This window comes from Syngnathus leptorhynchus, chromosome 8 (assembly GCF_054491065.1).
Source record: "Syngnathus leptorhynchus isolate UIUO chromosome 8, UIUO_Slep, whole genome shotgun sequence".
Lineage (NCBI taxonomy): Eukaryota > Metazoa > Chordata > Actinopteri > Syngnathiformes > Syngnathidae > Syngnathus > Syngnathus leptorhynchus.
The window spans coordinates 13,597,258-13,616,005 of record NC_141202.1 but is presented as its reverse complement, the minus strand read 5'-3'; the positions used below and the strand labels follow the sequence as shown (position 1 = coordinate 13,616,005).

Here is an 18,748-nt window from a genome sequence, read left to right as displayed (position 1 = left end):
CATTTAAGGGATGTGGGATTGCGGAGGTTGTTGAACTTGTATAATAAAGTCTGGGAGGAGGGGAAGATCCCATCAGGGTGGAAAGAAGCGGTTATTATACCCATTAGAAAGCCAGGGAAAGATGCAAGCAATCCGGCAAATTATAGGCCTATAGCCTTAACATCGCATATGGGTAAATTAATGGAGAGACTGGTGAATGGGAGACTGATGCATTTTATGGAGGAAAGAGGACTGATGGCCAGCTGTCAGAGTGGATTTAGAAAAGGGAGAAATACTACTGATTCACTGGTATGCTTGGAGCATGAAATCAGGACAGCTCAGGTAAGGAAAGAGACGGTTGCAGCAGTGTTTTTAGATGTAGAGAAAGCGTATGATATGCTGTGGGTGGACGGTCTTTTGATAAAGTTGCACTTACTGGGGGTAGATGGAAGTATGTTTAATTGGGTAAAAGAGTTTTTAAGTAACAGAAGTATTCAGGTTAAGATAGGCCTAGAAATCTCCAGGAGGTGCTTTGTTAACAATGGGATCCCGCAAGGAAGTGTGATAAGGCCGTTATTGTTTAATGTAATGATTAATGATGTTTTTACAGACCTGCACCCAGGAGTAGGCAAGTCATTGTTTGCAGATGATGTGGGTTTGTGGAAGAGGGGGGAAAAATATGAAACATATTGTGAAGAATGTGCAGGAAGCTGTAACGCAGGTAGAGAATTGGGGAAGGAAATGGGGTTTTAGATTCTCTGTAGATAAGACTAAATGTATGTTTTTTACTAGAAAGAAGGTTGAGGAGAGTATGCAGGTGCAGCTGTATGGAAAGAGCTTGGAGAAAGCAAAGTGTTTTAAGTTTCTGGGAGTATTTTTTGATGTAAGGATCACATGGAGGGACCACATTACATACATGATTGATAAGTCTAAGAAGATTTTAAATGTTATGAGATGTCTGGCTGGAACAGAGTGGGGAGCAAGTAAGTCGTCTTTGAGGCAGATATATGTGTCCTTGATAAGATCCAGAATGGAGTATGGAAGCGTGGTTTATGGGTCTGCGTCAAAGTCCCAGTTAGCTAGGCTGGATGTAGTTCAAGCGGCAGCATTGAGGGTGTGCACAGGGGCTTGTGAGGTCTTCTCCAGTGTGCTCATTGCAAGTGGAGGTAGGAGAAATGCCACTTAGTTTTAGAAGGAAGCAGCTCCAGGCTAATTACTGGGTTAGCCTGAGGTGCCAAGGGGATGACCATCCAGTTAAGTCGGCATTTCAGGCGAGCTGGGAGAGAGGGGCAGGGAGAGGGGAAAGCTTTGGGTGGACCGGGGAGACAGTGGCGCAAGAGGTGGCTGTTTACGGCATGAATTTCTGCCCAGTGGTATTGTGGCGAGTAACTCCTTTGTGGCAGCTGAGGGCCCCAGAGGTTGATCTAAAGGTGCTTGAAGTCAAATTAAGGGACAAAGAGGCAAATCTGGTGCGTGAGTTTCAATGCAGGGTGGTGGAGAACTACACTGACCATATACTAGCCTTTACGGATGGTTCAAAGGACCAGGAAACTGGGGCTACAGGGACAGCATTTTACATAAGTAAATTGAATGTACAGTAATGTAGGAGAACATCAGACAATCTAAGTGTGTTTACTGTGGAATTGGCTGCTATCCTGATGGCAGTGCAATGGGTGGAGCAACTTGTAAATTGTAATTTCTTGGTGTGTAGTGACTCTGTGTCTGCAGTTAAAAGTATTGGGAGGGGCAGTTCTCAGAGCCGACAGGATCTTATTCAGGAAATTCTTTTGGCTGTTAGGAATGTCGCAGCGAGGGGGGTTAAGGTAGCACTGATGTGGGTTCCAGCACATGTGGGTATCCTGGCGAATGAGAGGGCTGACAAACTGGCAAAAGAGGCAGTGAAAAAAGAGCGTGTGGAGACCAACATAGCACTGTCTAAGTCTGAGGGTAAAAGTATTGTGTGGAGGGAAGTGATGCTGCAGTGGCAACAGCAGTGGGAGCAGGAGAGCAAAGGGAGGCACCTGTTCTCAGTGTGTAGTAGAGTGGCTGAGTCAGTTCATGAGTGTGGGAGGGGAGGGTGGAAAAGGAAGGATGAAGTCATTATTGCCAGACTGAGGATAGGACACACCTTTCTTGACAGCACTCTCCACCTTCTGGGGAAACATCAGGATGGGCTGTGCTCTGAGTGTCAGGAGGAGGAGACGGTGCGACATGCTCTGCTTTCCTGTAGAAAATATTTCGGGCAAAGGGTTGAGTTGGTGGAGAAGCTGCAGACAGAAGGGCTTGAGGGAATATCTGTGAAAACCATTCTGGAAGTAGGGTCAAGTGGGAGGGGAAAGCGCTGTTTTTTTGAGTTTTTAAAAAGCACAGGTCTGGTGAAGAGAATTTAGTGTTGTAAAAAAAAAAAAAAGTAGGGGCGGCAATGCAACTAATAGGATGCAAGCTGCCGTTAAACCCCAACGAAGAAGAAGACTCGCGATATGCTGACCGGGATCATATGAGGGTAGTTTACTTCATATCTTTTCCAAAGCCGAGGAGGAGCCGAGAGAAATGCCTTTGCTGGGTAGAAGCTTGTAAACGGCAGGGATTTACAGTAAAAAATGTCACCATTCACACATATATATATGCTTTCTGCATTTTGTCGGTGGAAATTGGCCAATATCTAAAAAACCCGACCCAATACCAGCGACTACAACGCCTGTGGAGGTAAGTTTATCGTCAACTTTCTCAGTAAAAAACATGCTATTGCTTACCATAATACGTGGGACATCGACTTGCTTGTATGAAAATGAGTATACATTAAATATAGACAAATTCTGAGATATATACAGTATGGTTGGATGCACTACAATGAAATTAAACAGTTTTCTTTTTCCTTTTTGAAGAAATTGTAAATATCAAGTAGCTTCATCTTAGTGTTCTTTTCTTTTACTTAAGTTACTTGTTACTTGAGTTTTATTTTACAACGTATTATTGTCTTCCAACATGTCACTAAAAAATAGAGCGGATGGCACGCAAAAGGAAAGCGCCAACCCAAAGAAATGTAGACACCCCTGATGCATCAATGAAAAAGAGGGATAACCCCAAACAGCTCCAGCAGCCAAACGACATGCGATGACAAAGCTGACCTTCAAATCAATGCTGACACAACATGCAGAGATTGATCCATGTTGAAAGATGCATTGAGAAAATAAAAACATTTTGAATGCTGGGTCAAATAATTCCCTTGTCTCTGCAGCCAGTTTTTTCATCAATGTTTTTTGTTGCTGGCTGCTTACTTAATTTAACAACCACGTTATATAAATTGAGGCAGCTTTACAAAACCAATTTTGATAGGTACTGTGTATTAGAGAGGAATGTAATTTCATCTGTGACATGCCTGCATGAAATACACTTGTCATTGAACTTGAACATTTAAACCTTGTAATGATTGCTCAATCACAAAATATTTAACACTTTGGAACAAAAACAGATACATTTGAAATTCACAAGCTTGTTTATAGAATGAATCACATTTCCCAATTTTTCCCAATAGACTAGATTTTACTGTTATTTCAAACTCAAAATTTTGAGATGTCTCGGAATCCGACTTTAAGGAAAATCTTTCCAATCTCTATTCAATGGTTGAGGATCTTCTTTCGCTGAACTTGACGTTGATGCAGGTTTCACGTCGTACCACGCTCCACTGTCTACAGATGGATCAATGGGAAGCTTTTGGTTGGACCGCATGCTGGCATCTGCGCAAACAGAATTGATGGATCACTATATTTATAAAATAACTAACAATCATAACAATTTCAAAGATGGATCGGTAAAGGTCCTGTATGTTCCCCCCTTGCATTAGCTGTGTCACCAGAACACTGTCATTACCCTTCTTAATATTATCTAATACTATTGTATAAAACAAGTTGTGACTTCCAAATGTTCAATTTTCATGAAAGTTAGCAACACGAGCCAGCTCAGTGGCCAAGTAGTAGAGTGTCCGCCCTGAGACTGGAAGGTTGTGGGTTCAAACCCCGGCCGGGTCATACCAAAGACTATAAAAATGGAACCCATTGCCTCCCTGCTTGGCACTCAGCATTAAGGGTTGGAATTGGGGGGTTAAATCACCAAATGATTCCCGAGCGCGGCGCCACTGCTGCTCACTGCTCCCCTCTCCCCCAGGGGATGGATCAAAATCACATGGGGATGGGTTAAATGCAGAGGACAGAGCCCTTTGAGACTGCTTGTGATTTAGGGCTATATAAAAACTTGACTTGACGAGGTTAGCTTGCAGGACCTCACCTGAGTGAGAGAGCTATCATCACACAATAAAGCTTACCTATCGACTAAAACGGCTTTCTTTCAGCTGACTTTAAGGTATCTGCATGTCCGCTAACGTTTAAGTTGTTTCACACTATGTTTGTCAATTAAATTTCAGGAAAGTCAGCAACACGAGGTTACCTAGCAGGACCTCATCGGAGTGAGAGAGCTATCGCAAAATAAAGCTTACCTTTCGATCAAAACGGCTTTCTTCCTGCTGACTTCAATTTTGGGGACACCAACTCATATAACAACGTAAAACACATTTATACTGTCATATAAAGTAGTTAACCAAATGTCTGATTTTTATGTTTTGATTGGCGAATATAAAAACAAGGAATAAAACACCAGACATCCATCCATCCATTCATCTTCTTCCGCTTATCCGGGGTCGGGTCGCGGGGGCAGCAGCTTTAGGAGGGACTCCCAGACTTCCCTCTCCCCAGCCACTTCATCCAGCTCATCCCGGGGGATCTCCAGTGCATCCTGGGTCGTCCCCGGGGTCTCCTACCAGTGGCACACGCCCGGAAAACCTCCCCAGGGAGGCGTCCAGGAGGCATCCTGATGAGATGCCCGAGCCACCTCATCTGGCTCGTCTCCACGTGGAGGAGCAGCGGCTCTATTCCGAGTCTCTCCCGGATGACCGAGCTCCTCACCCTATCTCTAAAGGAGAGCCCGGACACCCTGCAGAGAAAACTCATTTCGGCCGCTTGTATCCTGGATCTCGTTCTTTTGGTCACGACCCATAGCTCGTGACCCATAGCTCGTGACCATAGGTGAGGGTAGGAGCATAGAGCGACTGGTAAATTGAGAGCTTTGCCTTTTGGCTCAGCTCTCTCTTCACCACGACGGACCGGTTCAGAGTCCGCATTACTGCCGACGCTGCACCGATCCGCCTGTCGATCTCGCGTTCCACCCTGCCCTCACTCGTGAACAAGACTCCAAGATACTTGAACTCCTCCACTTGGGGAAAGATCTCATCCCCGATCCGGAGAGGGCATTCCACCCTTTTCCGACCAAGGACCATGGACTCGGATTTGGAGGTGCTGTCCCTCATTCCGACCGCTTCACACTCGGCTGCGAACCGCTGCAGTGAGAGCTGGAGATCACGGCCTGAAGAAGCCAACAGCACCACGTCATCTGCGAAAAGCAGAGACGCGATGCAGAGGTCCCCAATTGCACTACAAGGTTCGCCTAGAAATTCTGTCCATAAAAGTTATGAACAGAATTGGTGACATGGGCAGCCTTGGCGGGGTCCAACCCTTACCGGGAACGAATCCGACTTACTACCGGAAATGGGGACCAAACTCTGGCATCAGTGATACAGGGACCGAACCGCCCTTATCAGTTGGCTCGGCACCCCATACTCCCGAAGCACCCTCCACAGAATCTCCCGAGGGACACGGTCGAACGCCTTCTCCAAGTCCACAAAACACATGTGGACTGGTTGGGCGAACTCCCATGCACCCTCGAGGATCCTGCCGTGTAGAGCTGGTCCACTGTTCCACGGCCAAGACGAAAGCCACACTGCTCCTCCTGAATCCGAGGCTCGACCTCCCGACGGATCCTTCTCTCCAGCACCCCTGAATATTTAAATATATTAAAAAAATATTTAAAATTTAGACTTTATTGTTTATTACATAAACAAACGTCAACTATATTAAACTAAATAAAAAGAGTACATTTCAAATGTTATGAGAGGCACTCATGCCAGCGTCCTCTGATGGTGGATCACCTAACCCTAATCCTTATAGCACCACATTCAGTATACCTCACAGATTAATGTTGACGTCAATTAAAACCAAATTACAAAGTGATCTGAGCAGATGTTGGAATGGAAAGTTAGCTTCCAAAGCTTGGAGCTGTTGCGGCCATGTTCCGCCCTATGAAGCGCCGCCACCCAGTTATCCTTTGGTCCGGTCTGCAGGGAATCGATACAGCTTCTTGGTATTGCCTTTTTGGAAGTTATAGGCACATCCTATGGCACAACAACTCTTCACCATGGTCAAAGTTGCATCGTAACAACTCTGCCATGATCTGCCACCGATAAAATGCTAAAAAAATGCCCCAGTACACGCATTTCTAAAGCGCAATTCAGCCTTAGCCCTATTAGTGTCCGCCGCTTTCTGCCACCCAAACAAACCGTCAGCCGGTCTGTGACGTCACGTGCATATCCTCTATAGTCTGTCAAGGTAGCGCGGCAAAGTTCTGTTAAACGAAGCGCATTTTCAAAGGGATGGATCTGCTAAAACAATATATATATGATCTTTTGCGCTTCATCCTCGAACTTATCAAGAATTATGGAGCAGCCCTAAGTCAGGTACTGGGACAATCAAAAGACCCACCACACTGCACTCGAGCCTCATCTGTGCCATGTGAGTGGGTGTTTTCAACGGCGGGAGAAATTGTGTCCAAAAAGTGCAACAGGCTCAATTTCAAAACATCGGAAAAACTGTTGTTTTAAATAAAAAATAATTGTAAAAAACAAATCCTAGTGCACAAGCATTCTCTTTCACAACACGTTCATTTAGATTTTCATGTTATGATACATGTTCACATTATTGATTGACTAAATAAAAAATAAAATATATTTTCAGTTTAAATTAATATGTGAAAGAATACAATATAAAATATAATTACTTAAGTCAAGTCAAGTCAAGTTTATTTGTATAGCCCTAAATCACAAGCAGTCTCAAAGGGCTTCACATAGACAATCAATTGACAATAATTCTCAAAGCATCCCCTGATCTTAGGCTCCCAAAAGGGCAAGGAAAAACTAAAAAAAACCCTACAAGGGGAAAAATGAGAAACCTTGAGAAGGGACCACAGATGGAAGGATCCCCCTTTCAGGATCACCAGGCTGCAATGGATGCAAAGAGGGCACATAAAATACATCATATGGAAACCAAAAAGTGGATGCCCAGGCCAAAGCCAAGAGCTGTCGGAGGTGCCTTCGATTGTCCTGGCAGTGTCCTCCAGGAGGGTATTCCACTGCAGTTCCCTCATGGTGAATTGGTCCACGAGAATCTAGATAGCCATCGTCAGCATGGGTGTCACCTAACCACCTCCCCAGCCGGGGAGGGGTGGGGGAGTGGGGTCGGGGAGAGGTTAAAGGCCACATCATAGAAATACGTCTTTAAACGTGTCTTAAATGTTTCTACTGAGGTAGCAGTTCTAATATCCATTGGCAGGGCATTCCAGAGCTCTGGAGCCCGAATGGAAAATGCTCTAGCCCCTGCAGACATTTTCTTGGCCCTCTGTGTCACTAAAAAACTAGCGTTTTGCGAACGAAGGTTACGAGACGGAACATAAGGAACAACTAAGTCGACGAGATATGAAGGCGCTAAGCCATGCAATGATTTATAGGTTAACAAAAGAACTTTGAAGTCACATCTTAAATGGACCGGGAGCCAATGTAAATTGGCTAATATTGGGGTAATGTGATCAAATTTTCTTGTCCGTGAGAGCAGCCTCGCAGCAGCATTTTGCACTAACTGTAGACTTTTGATGCTGGACTTGGGAAGACCAGAGAATAATGCATTACAGTAGTCCAGGCGCGACGTGATAAATGCATGTATAATAATTTCGGCATCACTGGTCGAGAGGATTGGGCGAATCTTAGCAATATTACGAAGGTGAAAAAATGCTATTCTGGTTATATTTTTAATATGCTGTTGAAAGGAGAGCGTTTGGTCAAATATTACCCCGAGATTAGTTACAGTATCACTCTGAGTGATAATACGGCTATCCAGAGTTATAGCGGTTTCCTTAAATAAATGTTGATAACGAGCTGGACCAATTATCAACATCTCAGTTTTATCTGGGTTCAGACGAAGGAAGTTGAGAGACATCCATTGCTTGATCTCTGCAAGGCATGCCTCAAGATTACAACAGTCCCGCGGATCTGTCATTGATAATGGCATATATAATTGGGTGTCATCCGCATAACATTGAAAACTAACATTATATTTACGTATTATGTCCCCAAGCGGAGTCATATAAATATTAAATAGAAGTGGTCCTAGCACCGATCCCTGTGGGACACCACACGTAACTTTATAGAGCTCAGAGGACGCATTGCCATGGACCACTCGGTGCGTCCTGTCTGATAGATACGAACGAAACCAGTCTAGTGCTGACCCCGAAATACCAACACAACCTTTAAGACGCTCTAACAAAATATCGAAGTCAACAGTGTCAAAGGCAGCACTAAGATCTAGTAGTAACAATACCGACGAAGTATTTGAATCCATAGCTAAGAGGAGATCATTAGTCACTTTAGCAAGTGCTGTCTCAGTGGAATGATTAGCTTTAAACCCAGACTGAAAAGATTCATATCGATTATTAGCGACCATGTAATCAACAAGCTGCTGCGCTACTACTTTTTCAAGCAGTTTTGCTATGAATGGGAGATTTGAAACTGGCCTATAGTTACCGAGACAGTCCGGGTCAAGATTTGGTCGCTTAAGTAGCGGTTTAATGATAGCGGTTTTAAAGGCTGTAGGCACTATCCCAGAGGAGATAGACAGATTAATTATATTTAGAACGGACGGTCCTAAGATTTGAAATAATTCTTTAAGTAGTTTGGTTGGAAGCGGGTCAAGTAAACATGTTGTTTGTTTAGCCGCACTAACTAATTGTGTAAGCCTTTCGAGGGACACGCATTCCAAATTTGAAAAGGTTATCGCATGATCATCGGCGCCGGTAATCGGCGGTCCTGACTGAGTGATCGGAATGGTCATCTTGATCTCATCCCTAATGGAGTCAATCTTCCGAGCAAAAAATTTCATGAACTCGTCAGCCGAGTGAAAGGAGCTATCGGGGGTTGGCTGGCGTAGTGTTACCTTTGCCACCGTATCAAATAGGTATTTAGGATTGTTCTTATTGAGATTAATGACCTGCGAAAAATAACGAGTTTTAGCTAAGATAAGCGCATCTTTATATTTCAGGAGGCTGTCGCGCCATGCCTGATGGAAAACCTCAAGTCTGGTTAAACGCCATTTGCGCTCATGCTTTCTACTTAATTGTTTAAGCGAACGTGTTTCATCTGTGAACCACGGAGTAGGCAGTCTACGGCGAGTTTTTAGACGTAGCGGCGCCACCGAGTCAATGGCATTTAACAATGTAGCATTGAATTCATTCGTAAGATTATCAATAGAGCCGGCATATGAGGGCAATACGGCAGTTGCTGGTCGCAGTAGCTCAGATAGCGCAGTCGCAGTCATGGAGTTAACATTACGGCTGCTGTAATTCTGATTGCTATCTTGTCTTTGACTAAGAACTAAAATTTCTAATTTTATTAAGTAGTGATCAGACAAAACAGTAGTGTATGGCAGTACTGTTATATTAGAGGTTGCCAGTCCTCGGGATAATACCAAATCTAAGGTATTACCATTCTTATGCGTTGCTACCTGTACGGCTTGCGTGAAACCAAACGTATCAATAAGAGTCTGAAACGCCGAATAAGTGGCTCAGACGGTATATTCATGTGGACGTTAAAATCGCCCATGATTATTATATTATCCGCGTTTGTCACTAGATCAGCCACGAATTCTGAAAATTCATCCAGGAAGCCAGCGTAAGCCCCAGGTGGACGGTAAATAACAGCAAGATAAAATGACGGTAAAGCGGTAGATCGGACAGTGAGAACTTCAAACGTTTTAAATATGTTAGTCGAACGAGGCGTAAATCTAAGATCGGAATTCGAGATGAGGGCAACACCCCCACCCTTTTTTCGAGGACGCGCCACATGCGAGCTCACAAAATTTGGAGGCGAGGCCTCATTAAGCGGTAGCAGGTCATTAGGTCTCAACCAGGTCTCGCAAAGACCAAATATATTTAGATTATGTTCCGTGATGAGGTCATTAACGAGAACTGCTTTCGTATGAAGCGATCTAATATTCATAAAACCAAGTTTAAGTGTAATCGGTTGGTCAGGGGACGCAATTGTCAGAGGATTTTTGAACGAAATGAAAGTAAGATTGTGTTCTCTAGGCCTGACATCACCTCTCAATTGTTTATTCGCGCGGCGGGACGACACGACCGTAGGAATTTGATAGTAAACATTTGGTACACACGTAATATTATCTGAAACAGGCACCATATCACCAGCTATACCGGTCGGGGTGGAGCGTTTGGATTCGTCTGCCACCTCAGTAGAAAGTGTGTTCAGGTGTACTGTAGCACTATTCAAACTGTGACGCCCTAGTCTACACAAGGAGCTATGTGCATGCTGGAAGTCTAGCCTAGCGCTAGTTAACTTGAACTTAACTGCTGCCGGGCGAGTTGGGTTCGGCGCTAGCCTGGTCCGGACACCTCCGCGCTTTCCCCTCTTCTGCCTCCTCGCACACCGCTTCCGACGCTGCCTGGCCGGGGAAGGAGTAGCAGACGAGTCCGGCGATGATTCAGACCGAAGCAGTCCCAGCGACTTTAACGTCCCCGTATCAAAGCCCGAAACGCCGCAAAACTCGCTTTCGCCAATGTCGAGCAGAACCTGCCTGCTGTACTTGTAGCGCAACATGGTACGATCAGACAAACAAGAAAACATAAAACTGTCAGACAAACACTCATTAAATGAACAAAACACCGATTGGTTGGGACAGAGAGAAGCCGCTGCGTGTGCACGCGCCGAAAGTTAATTAAGTTAATTAATGTATGTACTAGGTCACACCTTTTCATTGGAAAGAATTTCGAGGCACACCAGCAAAAATCTGTTAAGACGTAGCCACCTATATTAACAATATAGTCATTCTAATCAAAGTGTCTTGAATGGGAATCAACTAAAAAATGTATTTTATCATCTTTTATATTTCTTCTTTCAAATAAAAAGTGCACTTAAAGTGCAATTATATTTGGGAAAGATTTCACTGTTACAATATGAAAAGTTGCATGTACAAAATGTCAATCTCAGTATATTTTACTCAGTGTGAAACCTGTGCATGTTTGGATGAACACAGAACTGATATCATGATTTATTCATCCATCCATTTTCCGCTTAATCCCCACGGGGGTCGCGGGGGTGCTGGAGCCTATCCCAGCCGTCATCGGGCAGTAGGCGGGGGACACCCTGAATTAGTTGCCAACCAATTGCAGGGCACACAGAGACGAATGGTTTTCGCACTCACACCTCTGGACAATTTGGAGTGCTCAATCGGCCTATCAATCTATTTTTAGAATGTGGGAGGAAACCGGAGTGCCCGGAGAAAACCCACGCGGACACGGGGAGAACACGCAAACTCCACACAGGGAGGGACGGAGGTGGAATCGAACCCACGCCCACCATACTGTGAGGCGGACGTGCTACCCACTGCACCACCGAGCCGCCCTCTAATTAATTCGTTTTTAAAAAATATTTTTAGACCAATTAGGTGAAATTGGATAATTTTCCACGGCACACCTGATGATCACTCACGGCACACTTGTGTGCCGCGGCAACGTGGTTGACAAACACTGTACTAGGTCATCAAATCAGTGTCAGACGATTCTGTCCACTAGGTTGCCTGAAGTATTTTTAATGTCCAGCGAGTGTCAGCAGTCAGCGACTCAGTATCGACACAGTGTCACTACAGTTTGACAATGTGTCGAAACGATACACGACGCCTCATGGACCCATCACTACGTCATACATTTCAAGCAACATAAAATGTCTTGTATTAAAAACGTATAAAAAGTAAAGGATGTTAACTTTACTGAACCACCCCCTAACAAACTCATACAAACTACTCGCAAAAACATGCTCTGTTCAAAATTATTACTCACCAAAATGCAGCCCTTCTTTGTCTTACAGAAAAGTAAGTTGGTTTGTTCTTTTTCTGAAGCACTGTCGACTCTCGCAACTCGAAGAAAAAGACCGTCTTTGCCCCTTTCCCGGACTTTATTACAGGCGAACTGGAAGCGGAATTAAAAGCGATTACTTTTAACTCGAAACTCGAGTTTCTGCCCCTTAGCGGGGGGAGATCAAATATATTCCCAACCACCCTTCGCTCAAGTTTATATAATAATTATTTAATCATTGTTATCATAATTAAATATTATAATAATTATTTTACTCTGACCCACTTGAGTTATTTTTTGGGCGTAAACTATATAATGTATTTAATTGAATCCCCACATGGTCAGACAATCTACAAGTAGACGTTTGGTTAAAATTAATAATGATTATTAATTATTTTAGGTTATTCCATAGTCAGGTTACCGAAATACCCACACTTAACACGGCAATGGTTGTTTAAAACAGAGCATCACAACTTCTGTACAATATTAATATTGAATATTAAACTTCTCAATTCTTACACATGTATTATCCAACTAATTACCATGCAAAGTGACCTCTGCAGGCCCCTGTTAGACATATCGCACCAGGGTGGCGAAAAACAAAGACGTGCAATTTATTCAAGCGACAAATGCACAACTATTTCCGAAGATTTAATAACAGTGAGTGACAGAAAGTGTTTTTTTCTGGGAAGTGACCATCGACCAATGTAAGTAAAATGTGTAAAAAAAAACGAGTTCAAACAATATAGAATTAAAAACACCCTAGGTAGTCTGAATAGCTAATTAGCTAACATTGTTTTATTAGACGAGTGTAATTTCCACAGACCAAGAAAACAAAATTTCTAAAGAAAGCATACTTGATACATTTTGATGTCAAAATAAATTCCCTTTGCATAATTTTTCCATCCATGCATAGCAATTAGAATTAATACGCATGTGTAATTTTAGTTATTCAAGCAATGAAAGGGAAATGTGCTTTCAGCAGTTTGCAAACATATTTTTTAAGGTTGTGTTAAACTTATAATCATATCAATGTAATATCTAGTATTGGAGTGCTCTTGTGGATTGGTGGGTGGAGAAGAATGTGCAGGCAAACTCATGAACTTGTTTTCTCCGAAGTGTTGTGGAACAGGCCCAGACAGGGAGTACCGGACGAAGGGAGTACCGGACGAAGGGAGTACCGGACGATAACACCTCAACGTCGGTGAGAAACGAGAACAACAACACGTCCAGGTGGTCGGGCTTCGCGGGGAAAACCCAACCGCCTGACCACAGCGATAACACCTCGACGGGGAGGAGATGGCCATCAACCAATCATCACACAATGTTTTGCATGTTTTAATATTCATATTGTGTTTCTTCAAAACTGGGCAATCCGGAAGAATGTGTCGTCTTTTGGTGGTCACAAAAACGCACGAGTTTTAGTGTGAGGGACCCGGGACCCAGGCCTGTATTAGTTCGCTTTGTCAGGAATAAACAATTGGTAAATTTGGTCTGATTGATCTACTGGTCTTCTCTTTGACAGAACGAACTTGCAAAATTGTTAGGTGCGCCAGTGTGTGGATTGGGACATAGCAACTCGTGTTAAGTGTTGATCGCAATTTGGAGTCAGATCAATAGCTAAAATCCGTCTCCTAACACAATGAATCCTGATTATATTTATTTGTCCTTCAACTAGATGCCCAAACAACCAGCAATTGACAATGATTTAATTGTTGCAGTTCTCTGCTCATAAAAAGAGCCCATACTTGAAAATTGTAACATAGCCACTCCAAGCGCTACTGTGTGGACAGATTTGAGTGACCAGTTGGAAAAGAAGATGTCTGCAAGGCTCTGTACACCTTTGTAAAAACAAACAGACACAAAATCTGGTCAGCTCTGGGATTCAGTCATGATGAAACTGATCCTGAAACTAGCAGTGAAGCAAGCTCGGAATCAGGTCCTGAACGGTCATTTCAGCTTCATATTCCTTTTGACAAGTGGATGGAATTTATTCCAAAAAAGGCTGAATACAAAGATAAAAACTGTCGAACCCAAAAAAGAGAATGTACAATTTTGAAGCCTGGCACCTGGACCCATATCATAAATGAACAAATCTGGAAAACAGTCAAAATTCCTTGCACATTTGTTTTTAAAAGAGCCAAGGTCTATCCATCGGTCTCAAATAATTATATTGAAATCAGAGGATACTGCAAAGGAGTGTCATGGCCTTCTCAACATTAATTGTGGTGGAGAGCCAGAAATTAACAGCCCAATAATATTGAACTGTTTCATTAAGAACAGTGATGACTCCCTTCACACTAGTAGCTCAAAGCGGTTTCTATCTGGACAGTTGCGTGAGCAGGTTGGCAAGGAACTTTGTGAGGGCAGGATGGAACCACATGTATGGCGAGCATCACAGGCAAATAAATTGATGGACTTCGGAGACTCTGAGCCAAGCCACCTGCCAAATTTGGCCACCCCGCGCAAGGCAAAGCAAAAGAAAAATTATTTGGCATTAGGTGACAAAAATCCAATTTTCTCATTGTAGATGTTGAAATGCAGTTCACCTCACAGTAACAGCATCGAAGACATTGGACTTGACAAGTTTTCTGCCACTATTGGAGTCAAACACAAATGCATGTGTACAAGAGCTAAAAGAAATCTCACCCAATATTATGTGTTGATGCAACTGGCTCAATAGTTAAAAAACTGATGAGACCGAATGGCATGTCTGGCCATATTTTTCTGTATCAGGGTGCATACCAGCTCCAGTGTCCCAGTCGTGCAGAGGCTGTCAGAGAAGCATGATGTTAATGCTATCACACAGTGGCTGAAGGAACGGATCCATGCAGGTGCATCTGTTCCTAAAGAAGCAGTGAGTGACTTTTCTCTGGCGATTCTTGGAGCTCTCATCAAAGCTTTTACCCCTCATCCTGATCTGAAGAGGTACATCAATGAGTGCTTAAACATTTCACGTGGGAATCAACCTGGACATCTACCCCAATGTTTTGTCAGGGTAGATGTAGCACACTGTATTAAGATGATCTGCCGATGGGACTGCCTGAAAAACAAAAAAACTTGTGTTAAGGATTTCTTTGTCAGGTCAATAGCACAGCTTCTTAAGTCACAATGAGTGAGACAGAGGGTAATGACAATTCTGGAGCCCCTATGCTATCAGAAAAGTCCAAGAAATACTTGAGAGCGCAAATCGCAGAAGAATTTGTCCCCATTTCAGATGAAGACGTTGAGGGACAAGAATCAGGTGATGCATTAAATCAGCACATCCAGACTAATGTCCGACAGTGGTTGACAGAAATATGTGAGGAGAGCAGGTCACTTGCCATGGCTGATGGGGATCGAGACAACGTCCACTTCCTCCCCGAGATTATTCCCCACATAACAAGACTTGGAAGTTACTTGCCACTCTGGACAGCAATAATGGTCCCTCACTTTAAAATCACCAGCATCACTGCAAGTTCTGCAGCTCTTGAAGCAGAGTTCAAAAACATAAAAAAAAGCATTTTCAAGCATGAAAATGTGGACCGGTTTGTTGCTCGTCATCTTCCCTTCATTGAGGGAGACATGCGGATTTGCTCTGCAAAACAAAAAAAGTGAAAAGGATGTGTGTGATGCCATGACTGTCAAAGAGCCTGAAGATGTCTGCACTACTTCTCAAACTGAAGTAGTAAACAAAAGGGAAAAAAATCTCATCCTGGAGGGGAGCCAGATGCATCTACTGACAGTCTTCCAATGGATGACAATGCAGTTGAAAACTGGAGATGTTTAGCGGTCCCACCGAAAAAAAGAAAGACAACTTCATATCACTCTCCTTGTCCTGAATGGCTGCATATTGATACACAAGTGGGCTGGAAAAAAGTCAAGGTACCATTGTTGGGAAACGGGAACCATTAACAGCCTGTTAAACTTCGCACATCAAAAGTGTCTGTGCTCAATACTTGTGCATTTGATGCTGTCTTTCAATGCTTATGCTGTTCTTTCTGTGAAAGTTTTTCATTTGAAAAGTATGTTCTGAACTATGAACGTGGGAACCAATTCCTCCACCTGTTGAAAACCATCACAACACAGGGTGTGAACCCACAGGTATACTCACAGAGGGCAGAACTGCTGGGGGAAATATTAAAACCTGTCCTTCTGACCTCTGGTGCTCTCCAAATTGATGCACAATGCCACGTCTCCACTGTAATTGAGAGCGCAATGAGGAATATCCCAAGTGTTTATTTGATAAAACAATGCTCCTCACAGTACTGCAGTTTAAGCCAACAAGTAACAAGGCAAGTTTCACTTATTTGTGCAAACATTGCTGTCCTGCTGACCTGTGGCATGGCTTATCTTCAGACTGCTGCTGAAAAGGGACTCAGCCTTCCTGACTCTCTCTGCCTCAGGCCAATTGAAAATCCTTCCCAGTGTCCGTCTTCATTCAAAACACAGGACAACAGTACAGGCAAGTCTCTGTGTTCAGGTAATGTTACTGACAGCTACAAACTGGGAGAGTTTGTGTGGATTGACACTGACCTTGGTAGCAGTTGCAATGAAGTTGAATTTTCCTCCAGTCTGGAGCTAAAAGAGAAGACTTACTTTGAGAGCAGTCATTGCCTTTGAACCAGGACCGACCCAGGATTCTCTTGGGCATTACGTGGCATACTGCAGGAGGACTGCATATGCCTGGGAGATCAATAATGACCTGGGAAGTGGAGTGAAAGCAGCATCAGTAAATACTAAGATCTTCCCACATGCTGTGTTCTACACAGTGTAGTGATGCATTGTTTGAATTGTTGGGGAAAAAGTGTTGATAAGGTTCCCTTTGACAAATAAAGTTATTTTTTCATGTTTTCAAGTGTCTTTTTCTGGCTGTCATCAAGTTCACATACATGTATTAATTGTTGCATTAATTCATGTTTTTGAACAGACATAGACTCACCAGGTAATTTAGGTTGCGGTGAACCTTTTTCACGTCAGATATAATTGAAAAGAATTATCATATAGGCTGATTGATAACAAGGAAATTAATCAATGAGGACAATAAAAACATAATTACAGAAATATCCTCGTACTAAAAGCCATTTCACGCAGTCTCGGGGAAGCCTTGGCTTGCCAGACCTGGAGGCCTCATCTTTTACAAGTTTACGACTCTCCTTTGAACTAAGTACTTCCTCTTCAGTTCAAGGAATGTCTTTTGATCCCCGTCAGCCTTATGTATCCTTCCTGTCCTCATGTTACTTTTGTGTTTGTTTTTGTAAGAGGTCTTCATTAACAATGAGCAGAGCTTCTTTGCATAGGCGAGATGTTCTTTGTTTAGTTCAAAGGGACTTCTTTCCTTTAGTTAACTGTAGCTTTGATTCATAGATTGTTGTCGATAGCGAAAAGGGAGCAACAGCAATGTGTACATGTTCTATTAGGGGAGACCATCTCTGTACAATGTGATGCTCATATGTACAATTCTTTTATTATTTTATGTAAACATAATTGCTCCGTCAGAACACACACAACTGGATGAACACACACAGGGGGGTGACGCCCCCACACTCAGGTACGAAATGGTCATGTGACAAGTTCCCGCCTCAGGTACGAAATGGTCATGTGACAAGTTCCCGCCTTTCCGGACAGTATAAAACAGGCTGACCGGGAGACAGAAGCTGTTGTTTCATCTGCTGCCGTGCCTTGTGTATTGACCGCCATTAAACAACCCAAGATCTTGCCAATAAAGTACCAACTCTATACTCCACATCTTTGCTTTCCTGGCTCAACAACGGACATCCTGTACAACACGCAACAATAGGAACTGTTTTTCTTTGTTAAATGTTGTATTCAGTTTGAAGTAGTCTCATATAAGTTATCCCATATTTCCTCAATGTTTGTTTAAGGAACTGTATAACAGTTACCTCACATTTACTTAATATGTGTTGAAATGTTTATGTAGGACAAGTTACTCATTAATGTTATGTGTTGTGTTAGTTTATTAAGAAGATAAACTTAGCAAAGGTTTAGTTGCATTGTTCCACAGGAAAGCAGCATTCAACGTGCTTCAAGTTATCTGATCACAGTCGAGGAGGAGTCGGCCAACCATGGAGAAGACAGCTGGTTGAGGAAAGAGAACAGACTCTGCAAGTCCGGTGCGGGGGTCATGGGCCGACAATTAAGTGCTAAATCACACCACACTACATTCCCTAGCTAATCAGCGTTGCTACAGCCACTATCTCCCCTCCCTTTAGTGTAGCAACGCCTCTGTAATCAGGGCAACCAAAACATTAAAAAGAGGAGTACGCGGAGTTGGGACTCAGAATTGATGGAGATTGTAACAGAGCTTCTTTTCTCTATCGTTCTCCTCGCGAGTAAACCTATCCTGGTTGTCTTCTCCTCTTTGTTCTAGCGGTTGATTTCATGTCTGATCGTATTTAGACCTGACAGAGTTTTCTGTAAGCTAAAAAGAAAAAAAAAAAGGCTAAGAACATATTTACCTTGTATTCGCGACGAAATACGGTGATGTCATCGCTATAAATTAAATGTGTAATATCTACAAAACCGTAGCAGCATAAACGAAACTTTTTGCAGCACAAACCAGCACAAACGAAGCACAAACGAACGGTACCATTTTGGGTCCATTATGAGAAAAATGGGGGGCTGGGTGACGTCATCGCTATAAATTAAATGTGTAATAACTAAAAAACCATAGCAGCACAAAGAAAAATTTTTG

At 43.1% G+C, this 18,748-nt stretch overlaps 3 long non-coding RNA genes across 6 annotated transcripts; 1 reads left to right on the top strand and 2 right to left on the bottom strand.

Annotated features, from left to right (window-relative positions):
* The first annotated feature begins 1,307 nt into the window (after nucleotides 1-1,307).
* LOC147053820 (uncharacterized) lies at nucleotides 1,308-3,200 on the top strand. Its single transcript, XR_015066888.1, has 2 exons — nucleotides 1,308-2,685; nucleotides 2,982-3,200. It is a non-coding gene; the product is annotated as an uncharacterized LOC147053820 (long non-coding RNA).
* Nucleotides 3,201-6,926: 3,726 nt separating this feature from the next.
* LOC147053819 (uncharacterized) lies at nucleotides 6,927-12,196 on the bottom strand. Its single transcript, XR_015066893.1, has 2 exons — nucleotides 12,040-12,196; nucleotides 6,927-10,781 (listed from the first exon to the last, which is right to left on the bottom strand). It is a non-coding gene; the product is annotated as an uncharacterized LOC147053819 (long non-coding RNA).
* Nucleotides 12,197-12,652: 456 nt separating this feature from the next.
* Nucleotides 12,653-16,485, bottom strand: LOC147053818 (uncharacterized). 4 transcript variants are annotated; one of them, XR_015066890.1, is made up of 4 exons: nucleotides 16,371-16,485; nucleotides 15,374-16,234; nucleotides 15,036-15,093; nucleotides 12,653-14,974 (listed from the first exon to the last, which is right to left on the bottom strand). It is a non-coding gene; the product is annotated as an uncharacterized LOC147053818 (long non-coding RNA). The 4 variants fall into 4 exon arrangements; XR_015066892.1 differs by having other exon boundaries at nucleotides 12,653-14,651; nucleotides 14,800-16,234; XR_015066889.1 differs by having other exon boundaries at nucleotides 12,653-15,093.
* Between the last annotated feature and the right edge of the window lie 2,263 nt (nucleotides 16,486-18,748).